The sequence below is a fragment of the Lepus europaeus genome, chromosome 7 (assembly GCF_033115175.1).
Source record: "Lepus europaeus isolate LE1 chromosome 7, mLepTim1.pri, whole genome shotgun sequence".
In the NCBI taxonomy this organism is placed as follows: Eukaryota; Metazoa; Chordata; class Mammalia; order Lagomorpha; family Leporidae; genus Lepus; species Lepus europaeus.
Genome location: NC_084833.1, coordinates 66,721,069 through 66,732,439, shown reverse-complemented (window position 1 = coordinate 66,732,439; position 11,371 = coordinate 66,721,069). Strand labels below are relative to the sequence as shown.

General features: G+C 44.7%; 1 protein-coding gene across 4 annotated transcripts in view; it reads left to right on the top strand.

Moving 5' to 3' along the window:
• Nucleotides 1-11,371, top strand: part of PAK1 (p21 (RAC1) activated kinase 1) — a 198,063-nt gene that overhangs the window by 80,061 nt on the left and 106,631 nt on the right. For 2 of the 4 annotated variants that reach the window (XM_062196756.1, XM_062196755.1), the window contains exon 1: nt 118-306. The exons of the other annotated variants lie outside the window; for them this stretch is intronic. The gene's annotated coding sequence lies outside the window, so the exon portion shown is untranslated. Of the gene's footprint in view, nt 1-117; nt 307-11,371 lie in introns of those variants that run through there. 4 annotated transcript variants of the gene reach the window in all.

The following is an 11,371-nucleotide window of genomic DNA, read 5'->3' as shown; positions in this document are numbered from 1 at the left end:
CTGCTGCTTTGCAGGAAGGAGAAGCGTGCGGCTTCCTCCCGCCTCCTTCCCTCCCTCTTCCCCCGCCCCTTCTGCTTCGCCAACCCGGACTCGCCGCCTTCACTGCCGCCCAGCGAGGGCGCCAGCGACAGCCTGCTGCACCTCGGGGAGCTGGGCGGTTCAGCTACCGGAGCCCGCCCTGGCTGAATCAAGGGGAGCTGGAGCCCGCGAAGCCAGGGCTTTGTACGAACCCTGCCAGGCAGGGCGAGGTGTGGCTCTGCAACAGAAACAATCGTCAGAGATGCTGGGGCCGGCTCCCCCAACCAGGTAATGCCGGTGCTGCCCGGGGCTCACCCGGCTGTGGTGCTCTGGGGGCTTTCCTTTGGTTTCCGGGAGTGGGGATGTGCGGGGGGTGTCTTGTAGATTCTGGGGGTCATATTACATCCCTTTTGCCTTGTGGACCCTAAATGAGAGAACCAACTGATTGTGGAACCTTCAGATGAGCCCACTCAGGGCGAGGCCTGCACTGGATTCAGAGTGCTGGTTAGGGAAGGGTGTGAAGGGGAAGCTGTGCATTCGGGGAGCCGCTCAGCCTCAGGGGCCCTACTCTTTTGCAAGCACCCTCTGCTTGGCGGACTGGGCAATGCTTTCTGCTGCTTCAGCGTAGCTGCTGCTCTGCTAGGACCGTGGGGGATTTTCTCTGTTCAGAGGCGAGGTGAACTGAGAGATTGGAGACTTGGGAGGCTGGTCCCGGTAAGGCAGTCCCTCTGACCCTCAGTTTTCTTACCTGCAATGAAGGGCATGACACTCTGTTTGTAATTTTGGCTTCCTCAGTCTGTCAAACTACCCTTTGGAAAGGTGAGTTGGTTAAAGTCCTAGAATGGACTGCAGAGATGTTCCCCCTAATACTGCAGGAGACAGGTGAGCATGGAAAGCAGACCTTGATATCCTGTCTTCCAGCTCACCTTTTGTTTGGCATCTTGCTGGTCTGTTTAAAGTGTGTGACTTGAGGGGCTAGGCAGAGACTGAGAATGCTGATGTATATTTTGGTGTTTGAATGTAGGTCTGTTGGGCGTAGGGAGGTGGGATTGTGAAGCCGCAGGTCAAGGTATGTGAACGGTTTTTCTCTGACCTGGCCAATTCTACACTTAGATATAAACCTGCTTTAAGCTGGGCTGTCTTCTCTGGAGCACTCTCTTTACTCTTTACTCTGTAAATGACAGACCACGCAACTGTGTGGTGTCTTAATCACCATAATTCCTTCTATCTTTATTATCTGGCACCAAGACACTCGTATCAGGCCTGATACTAATGTAACTACATTGTTTTGGACCTCTTTCTCCCCCCACCTCTTTCCCATGGGTCTTTGCTTTCTATATTCTTTGTACTTTCTATTCTGATAATTTCTCTGGTTCCTCCCTTTCCCCACCTATTCTTGTACCCCATGTGTTATTTCTTTCTCGTGTTCCCCTCGTCTTCTCCTTTCTTACCTTTCCCCTGTTATATCCGGTTTTTCCTCCCCTCTCTGGGTGTTTCTCTTGGTTAGGCTTTCTGCTTTCTCTTAGCATTTCTGGTTACACTTTCTCATTACCAGTAGGTTACTGTTTTTTAGGGCCCTTTGCTACAGTGTTTGTCAGGTCAGACATTCTCTGTGTCTTACCTAAGCCTCTGACTTCTGGGTTTCACACTAAAGTCTATTTTTTCCAAGTGTCAATCTCTCTCCTTCATGCCTCCACACTTTGGGTGGGTCCTGGAAATGAGAAGTCCCTCTTCCTGGATTTGTTCCCCTCACCTCTTTACTGTGGAGGCAGGAGGTAGGCAGTACTGAGTAAGATAGGAAGTAGGGGACTTGAAGGCTAGCGTGGGAAGGGAGCAAGAGTGTCAGGCAGGGCTGGGCAGAGGCTCACATTCCCTACAGGGAGATGAGTGACTGGGAGATGACCAGTGACATTTGGCAGCTGTAGGGCACTGCTGACCTGGAGGAAAGGAGGTTGACTTGTCAGTCCAGGGAGAGGAGAGGGAGGAGTCCTGGGGGAGAAGACAGTGGGCTTTTGAAGAGTAGGGTGGCTTGGGCAGTATAGGTATTGTTTGGGTGTAGGGATACATATAGAGGGAAAAATTATAGATTGGGAAAAGGGACCCTACAAGTACAAGTTAATTCTCTCCCCCTCTGAAGACTGGATATTTTGACTGGTTTATTTCTACTCAGCACATTTTTCTTGAGTCGTGTCCTCAAAGTGGGGGGAAATGAGGGGAGGCAGAGATGAGAATGACAAAACTACTGCTTTGCGCACTCTCTGTCCAGACTAGAATGTGGAATGTGAGTATATACAAAGCACTTTCAGTACAGCATTCACCCATTAGGCAGCATTCTCTGAATCCTCTGCTACAGAGAGGGTGGTTTTGGTGCTGGAGATAGACGAGTAGAAATTGGACTCGGTTGCTGCATTGACATGCAAGTCAAGGGGTGGGGAACCTCATGTAGTAAGTATTGTACAGGGAAGAGCAAAGAGCTATGATAGTGTGGAAGAGGATGCTTTTAATTCAGCAGCAGGTCAGTGTCAGAACTGGGACCTACACTCTTCTCTAAAAGTGATATTTATTCTCTTACACCATGTGTGGGCATATAGTATACAGGGGTTTTCATATAGTCTCTTTTCTGTCTATCTTTGGGGCTAGTCTAGTTACTGCTGAGTTGAAAATAAAAACAGTTCCATGTGACAGGTTACTGGGCCGTGGCCAAACACTCATTACCTTGGAAGGGATATGGACTTTGTCCTGTTAACTTCTGGCTCCAGGTGACTTGGGTGACTCAGTGCTGAGCTCCTTCTGTGATCTCCTTCCTATTCCTTCTGTTTTCTTAAATTCAGTTTCTGGTGGGCCAGAGAATCCAGAGACCCCAGACATAAATAGGCTATATATTTTACTTGCATTGCCTCTCTAAAATAGGGATTTAATACTTCATAGGCATGTGAGTATCAAATGAAATTTGTGAAAATGCTTTGTAAAGTGCTGTATGTATGTTATTGTGGCTGTTCCTGAATGTATTCTCAAGCATGTGAAAAAATGCTCAGGGACTGGCACTGTGGTGCAACAGGTTAAGCTGCTGCCTGCAGTGCTAGCATCCCATATGTGCACTGGTTCGAATCCCAACTGCTTCAATTCTTTTTTTTTTTTTTGAAGGTTTATTTATTTATTTAAAAGGAAGAGTTACAGAGAGGCAGAGGCAGAGGCAGAGAGAGAGAGAGAAAGAGGTCTTCCATAATTTGGTTCACTCCCAAGATGGCCGCAATAGTTGGAGCTGTGCCAATGTGAAGCCAGGAGCCAGAAGCTTCTTCCGGGTCTCCCATGTGGGTGCAGGGGCCCAAGGGCCTGGGCCATCTTCTGCTGCTTTCCCAGGCCATAATAGAGAGATAGATCAGAAGTAGAGCAGCCAAGATTTGAACTGGTGCCCATATGGGAGCTTTAGCTACTACATCACAGTGCTGACCTCTGCTTCAGTTCTGATCCAACTCCCTGCTAATGTGCCTGGGAAGGCAGTGGAAACTGGCCCAAGTGCTTGGGCCCCTGCCACTCATGTGGCAGACCAGGAAGAAGCTCCTGACTCCTGGCTTTGGCCTGGTCCAGCCCTGGTCATTGTGGCCATTTAGGGAGTGAACCAGTGGATGGAAGATCTCGCTCTCTCTCTGTCTCTCCCCTTCTCTTTCTGTAACTCTGCCTTGCAAATAAATAAATAAATCTTAGAAAAAAAATGTTCATATACTGGATGCAGTAGACTGAAAGACTAGCATTTCTCAGTGGATAAAGGAAAAGGAGGGAACTGGATGGAGAAGGCTTTGGGATTGGTAGCTGAACACCATGCTCAAAATGAAGACCAAGAGATATACAAGAGTGTGTTTTGTTCAAGATCAAATAGTAGGTGGTAAGTATAAAAGATATTATTTTTATTGATCCTAAAAAAAAAGCAAAAAGGATGTTGAGGGTAGGATTTACAAGTAGATTGACTTCAGTTCAAATCTTGGTTCTACTGGTTATTGGTTACTTTAGTGTTAATCTCGCTAAGCTTCATATATAAAATGGAAGGTATTTATAATTATGTTGCAGGATCATTATAAAGCTTAAAAGTAATTATATATAAAAATTATGTAATAGCAATATGTATTCTTATCCTGCAAAAGATTTAACTCCCAGGGCTGGCATATGTGGATCAGTAGGGTAAGCTGCAGCTTGGGACACTCACATTTTATTTTTGGAGTGCCTGTTTGAGTCCTGGCTGCTCCACTTCTAATCCAGCTCCTGCTAATGCACTTGGAAAGCAGTGGATGATGGCTTAAGTACTTGAGTCCCTGTTATTTATGTGGGAGACCCCAGAGAAAGTTACTGGCTTAAGCCTGGTCATTGTGGCCACTTGGCGAGTGTACCAGCAGATGGAAGATGTATCTGTTTGTGTGTGTGTGTGCATGTGTGTGTGTGACTCTGCCTTTCAAATAAAGATTTATTTATGTATTTGAAAAGCAGAGTGAGAGAGAAGGAGAGACAGAGAGAGAGAGAGAGAGAGAGAGATCTTCCATCAGCTGATTTACTCTCCAAATGGCCACAATGGCCAGGAGCTTCCTCTGGTTCTCCGGTGTTGGAGCAGGGGCCCAAAGACTTGGGCCATCCTCCACTACCCTCCCAGGCACATTTGCAGGGAGCTGGATCAGAAGTAGAGCAGCCAGGACCAGAACTGGCATCCATATGGGATGCTGGTGCTGCAAAGCTGTGGCTATAACCTGTTGCATCACAATGCTGGCCCCAGTAAATAAATTTTAAAAAACAAACAAAAACCTCTCAAGGGGTAGGTGTTTGGGGCTGCAGTTAAGACACTGCTTGGGATGCCCTTGCCCCATATCCTAGTGCCTTGTTTGAGCCCCAGATACTCTGCTTCCATTCTAGCTTTCTGCTCGTGTGCACCTTGGTAGGCAACGGGTGATAGCTCAAGTACTTGGATCCTTGCCATCCATATGGAAGACCCACGTTGAATTCTGGGCCCTTGGTTTCAGCCTGCGCCAGCCCTTGCTGTTGTAGGCATTTGGGGAATAAACCAGCAGATGGAAGAGCTCTCTCTGTCTCTCTGCCCTTCAAGTGGAAAATGAAAACAAACTCTTAAGTCATTTTCTCAAGAAAGTCCTTCTTGACATCTAGACTTTTCATGGCCCTTCTGCTGGATTTATGCAATACCTGTGTGCTTGCTTTTCATCACTTGGTAGGGGCAAAGTACCATGTTGTAATGTGACAGTGATCTATGTGTCTGCTTCTCCCATTAGTCTTAGTTTTTTGAGGGCACAGACAGAGTGTAGTAAATGCTGTGTCTATTAAGTGCCTCCTCTTGCTAAGCCCTTTTAGTTGCTTGGTGCACATTGGTAAACCCAACAGACATGATTGCTACTTGGTGAAGTTTACTTTTTATTGAGGTAAATATATAATAAGAAAGCAGATATGATTAAAACTCATGATAGATGCTGTGAAAACCAAGAATTCCCTTTTGCCATGTCAGGTATGTGTTACAAATGAGAAATGCAGGTAGAGTTGTTTAATAGATGGTTATTTATTTGAGAGAGAGCTATTTGGCCAACAGATAGAAACTTGAGCATTATCAGTGTGAATGAGTTATCTTGGGAGAGTATAATGTGTGAGTAGAGGCGGATCTGGGCCATGGACAGACATGGGGAGAATAGCCAGAGATGCTGGAGTCTACAAAGGAGAAAAGTAACAGAAAGATAAAAGGAAAGCCAGGTGAATGCGCTTCCTCAGAAGCCAACAAAGTGGATGTTTGAACGGGAAGGAGGTCAGTTAACGTTGAATGCTGCTGAGAGAATAAGATGAGGACAGAAAAGTGACTGTTTTGGCAAGATGAAATAATTGGTAATCTTGAGACTATTTTTGGTGAAATGATAGAGTGTTAGTTGGCACACAGAAAAAGAGGAAGTAATAGTTTAAGTAAATATTTCTTTTAAGAAGCTATGAAGGGGAGCAGAGAAGTAAGTGATATTTGGAGGATATGACCATCAGGAGAATGTATGTGTGTAGGAAGCACTGCATCGTGTTTATTTTCACCCAATATTTTGTCGGACAGGAAAAAATTTTTTTGATCATCTTGATTTTTCCTTTCTGCTCACATGCTATATCTAATCTCTAAATCCTAAACCATTTGAGGCGTGGTCATTGTGGTGTATTAAGCTACTGCTTAATATAGTCTTAATCTATATATGAGGGCCTGGTTTCAATATTGGCTACTCTGAACTTCTCACTCAGCTGCCTGCTAGTGTGTTTGAAGTGATGTGCCAGATGAAGACTCAAGTAATTGAGTTCCTGCTGCCCACATGGGATACCTGGATGGAGTTTCTGGCTCTTGGCTTTGGTCTTACCCAGCCCTGGCTGTTTGGCTGTTGTGGGCATTTGGGAGTAAATCAGTAGGTGGGAGATTCTCTCTCTCTCTCTCTCTCTCTCTCTCTCGCCTTTTCTCTCTCTCTTCCTCTCTTAGTGTGTGTGTGTGTGTTTGTGTGTGTGACTTCCTCTTTCTTTGTCATTCTGCCTTTCAAATAAATACTTTTTAAAAATAATTTAAAGTCATTTGATTCTACCTTCAAAATATACTTACCTTTGAAATACTTTTCTCCATCTACTGCCAGTTATCTAAGCTACCATAAATTCTCACCTAGATCATTAAAAAAACTTCCTAATTGTTTTTTTTACTTCTTTACAATCTATTTTCTGCAGCCAGAGTAATCTGTTTAAAATATAAACCAGGGACTGGTGTTTGGTACAATGGTTAAGGTGATGTTTGGGATACCTACATCACAAATCAGAGTGCCTGACATCAAAGAACCAGCTCTTTTCTGATTCCAGCTTCCTGAAAATGTGCACCCTGGGAGGCAGTGGTGATGGGTAAAGTACACCTGCTACACATTTGGGATACCTAGATGGAGTTCTGGTCCCTGACTTCAGCCTGGCCCAGCCCTGGCTGATACTGGAATTTGGGGAGTAAACCACCAGATGGAAAGTCAATCTCTCTCTCTCTCTCTCTCTTTCTCTTCTCTCTCTCTGTTTATCACTCTGCCTTCCAAATAAAATGAAAATGGATAAATAAAAATAAAACATGAACAGGATAGGCATCTGGCCTAGTCATTTACATCTCACATTAGAGTGCCTTGGATTTGATCCCCCAGCTCCAGTTTTTGACTCTGACTTCCTGTTAATGCAGACCCCGGGAGGCAGTAGTGATGGCTCAAGTGACTGGGTTCCTGCTACTCATGTGGGAGACCTGGATTGAGTTCCCAGATCCTGTTGGGGCTGTTGTGAGCATCTGGGGAGTGAACCAACAGAAGGGAGCTTTCTGTCTTTCTCTTTGCCTGCCTGCCTCTCAAATAAATACAAATAATAACTTAAAAACAACAACATAAATCAGATCACAGCGCAAAACCTTTTTAGTGTCTTCCCACACTTGCTATAAAATCCAAATTTATTATTGTGGCCTATAAGGCCCTATACAAGCTGACTTCTGGCTACATTTCTGATCTCAGTGTCTTACCATATATTTCCTTTTTCACTCAACTTTAGCCTGTGTGTCCAGAGTGCTCTCATTTAGAACAATTGTACTTACTGCTCTCCCTGTTCTTAAAATGGTTTTCTTTTAGATATTATTGTGATTTCCTGTCTCATTTCATTCAGATCTTTTTTTTTTATTATTATTATTTTTGACAGGCAGAGTGGACAGTGAGAGAGAGACAGAGAGAAAGGTCTTCCTTTTGCCGTTGGTTCACCCTCCAATGGCCGCCGCGGTAGCGCGCTGCGGCCGGCGCACCGCGCTGTTCCGATGGCAGGAGCCAGGTGCTTCTCCTGGTCTCCCATGGGGTGCAGAGCCCAAACATTTGGGCCATCCTCCACTGCACTCCCTGGCCACAGCAGAGAGCTGGCCTGGAAGAGGGGCAACCGGGACAGGATCGGTGCCCCGACCGGGACTAGAACCCGGTGTGCCGGCGCCGCAAGGCGGAGGATTAGCCTGTTGAGCCACGGCGCCGGCCTCATTCAGATCTTAATTGTCTCTTCCTCAGAAAAGCTTACCCTGATCAGATTAGCTTATGTAACTCCCCAATTCACACATATATATGGACTTGATGTTGTTCTGTATTTATTTACTTATTTCTTTGCTTCTCTTAACTAGGCTAGAAACTCCATAAGCACTGAGATTTTGTCTTTGTTAGGTCAGTACAAGTTCTTTATAGATACTCAATACTGAACATATTTAATATAGAAGGAAGGGTTGATGTAGCTGGGAGATAAGATCATTCCAGGTGAGAAGAGTGCAATTGAAAGAGAAGGGAGAATGGTTTCTGATGGTAGGAGGGATACCTCTTTCATTGTACTGGGGGAAGAAGGAGATCATGGATACAGATGTAGGGAGGCATGAAGACAGAGTTCTCCTGCTAAGATTTCTGCTTTCTCATTGAAAATAAGCTCATCAGCTAAGGAGAAGGTAAATGGAACATCCAGTGTGGGAAAGTAATAATACATTCCAAGTGAAAGAAGCAAGCCAGGTTTTGTAATATTCTCTAGAACATTGGCTCCTTCAGTATAGAGACAGTTGTGGGGAAGAGTTGAAATCAATTATCTTTTTTTTTTTTTTTGACAGGCAGAGTTAGACAGTGAGAGAGAGAGACACAGAGAGTTATAGACAGTGAGAGACAGAGAGAAAGGTCTTCCTTCCATTGGTTCACTCCCCTAATGGCTGCCACAGCCGGCGCTGGGCTGATCTGAAGCCAGGAGCCAGGTGCTTCCTCCTGGTCTCCCATGTGGGTGCAGGGACCCAAGGACTTGGACCATCTTCCACTGCCCTCCCTGGCTGCAGCAGAGAGCTGGACTGGAAGAGGAGCAACTGGGACTAGAACCCGGGGTGCTGGCGCCGCAGGCGGAGGATTAGCTAAGTGAGCCATGGCCCTGGCCAGAAATCAATTATCTTAAAGCTAGGATTACCAATTAAATTTTGGAAATGGAGGGAGAGGCAAGGATGTTGATTTTTTAAAAAATTTATTTGAAAGGCAGAATGACAGTGATTGAGAGAGAAGTAGAGAGATCTTCTAACCATTTGTTCGCTCCTCAAATGACCACAACAGCCAGGACTGGCCAGACCAAAGCCAGGTACCAGGAACTCCATCCTGGTCCCCCAGATGAGTGTCAAGTATTTGGGCCTTCTTCCTCTGCCTTCCCAGGTACATTAACAAGTACCTGGATTGGAAACATAGCAGCTGGAACTGGAACTGGTGCTCCAATTTGGGTTGCCCATATTGCAAGCAGAGACTTAACCTGTTGTTCCATAATGCTGGCCCTATCCAAATTATTTTAGGGCGAGGAGATGGAGGAATTAGCCAGTGACAAATGAGAAGTTCCAAAGTAAAGTGTAAAGCTCCAGCATCAGAAGGGTGGGGGATTTGATCAGATTAGAAGCTATATAGAAAGGACTGGTGGCAAGAGTTTGAGTGTTCATAGGTGATTGAAATAAATGGACATTGGAAGATTGATTGGCTTTGGCTTAGTCTTGCTAATCTTTGAGAGGAGGAAGGGCAGTCCCTTTTCATGCTGTGGGTCTGACTAGGTAGAGAAACTTTCCTTTGAGGTAGCTTACAGCAGTGTGGGAAATCACAGCGCATGTTTAGGCCAGGGATCGGCTGGAAGGTCAAGCACCGAAGAGACAGTAAATTCCAGTGTTTCCTGGAGGTTGAGCCAGGTGGCATTTGTGGTTCCTTCTAGCTCTCAGATCTTGGGTTTTCTCAGTGCAGATATTCAGTGGTAGGACTGGGGTTTGAAACAGATTTGATTTCTTACCTCATTTGTTAGGGATAACTCCAGTGGGGCTACAGGTCAGGAAATTTTCAAGATGATAGGGAGAGGATTATCAGACATACAAGTATTGGTTTCTGCAAGTAATTCCAGTTACTGTATGGAAGTAGTAGCCATAGGAATGAGAAAGATTTGTGTGTGTGTGTGTGTGTGTGTTAGTAGTTAGGTACAGACCAGCCTAAATGAACTTAATTTTTTTTCTCCAATTCTCTCTGCCCTTTATCTACCACTCTGCTGCCTCTAATCAGCAGAAGCCTTCCAGATATAGCCTTTGCTCATTCTGTCTCAAATTATAATTAGTGTAGAACCAGTATTTTTGAGAGAATCAGAATAATCAGAAACTATCCATGTCTTTATCACTATTTCACATAGTGGTTGTAAGTAAATTGCATACCCCTATGAGTTTCAGGTTCCCATAACATTAAGGTTTGGAACTAATTCTTCAGGATCTTTCCAGCTCCTGTGTTTTCTTATCTAAACCAAGCTGCCTTCATAGGTGAACTTCACTAATCACATTGTGTGCCAGGTTTGTGCTGGGTAGGCCATGGACTAATCAGTTTTGTCCCTTGAGTTGCTCATGGCCTGGTCAGTGAGGACAACAAGAGTGAACTATAGTTGATAGAATAAGATTTTGGAATTGCTGCATAGAAGTATGTATAAAATGCTATTGAATTTGTTTTGTGGGGGCGTATTTGGAATAGCAGGGTAGATTTTGTTTGGTATAGTGGTTAAGATGATGTTTTGCCCCCCTTATCAGAGTCTGGGTTTGAGTTTCAGCTCAGTTTCTGATTCCAGCTTCCTACTTATCTGCACCTTGGAAAGCAGTTAAGTGATGGCTCAAGTACTCTGCCATGCATAGGAGCAACCTGGATTGAGTTCTGGGGTCTTGATGGTGGTCTGGCCCAGCTGAGTCTGTTTTGGGCATTTGGAGAATGAGCTGGCAAATGGAAGATCTTTCTTTGTCTCTCTACCTTTTAAATCAAATGAAAATAAATAAATTAAATTAAAGTAATAATAATGTTTAAAGTTGGTAAAGTTGGGTACTTTAATAGAAGGCTATGAAATTTTGGGGAAAATTATAAGTAAGGGGGCTTATGAAGATTTCATAGAGGAAGTGAGTCTAGTGGGGCCTTGAAGAATGAGTAGGAGTTTGCTTGGCAGAGAAACTGGGATGTTTTACACAGAGAACAGTGTGACAGGATAGGAAAATAAAGGTATACTAACCTGGAGTGACAAGCTTAGGGAATAATAGAAGTGAAACTGGTAGGTGGCAGAAGGGGATGTTTATTGAACATCTATTTTGTGCCAGGCTAGGTACTTTTATATATGCTTCTCAATTCTCATGATAACTCTGTGAAATAGTCTTTTTTAAATTTTATTTTATTTTTTATTTTTTTTGACAGGCAGAGTGGACAGTGAGAGAGAGACAGAGAGAAAGGTCTTCCTTTTACCGTTGGTTCACCCTCCAATGGCCACCACGGCCGGTGCGCTGTGGCCGGCGCACCACGCTGATCCG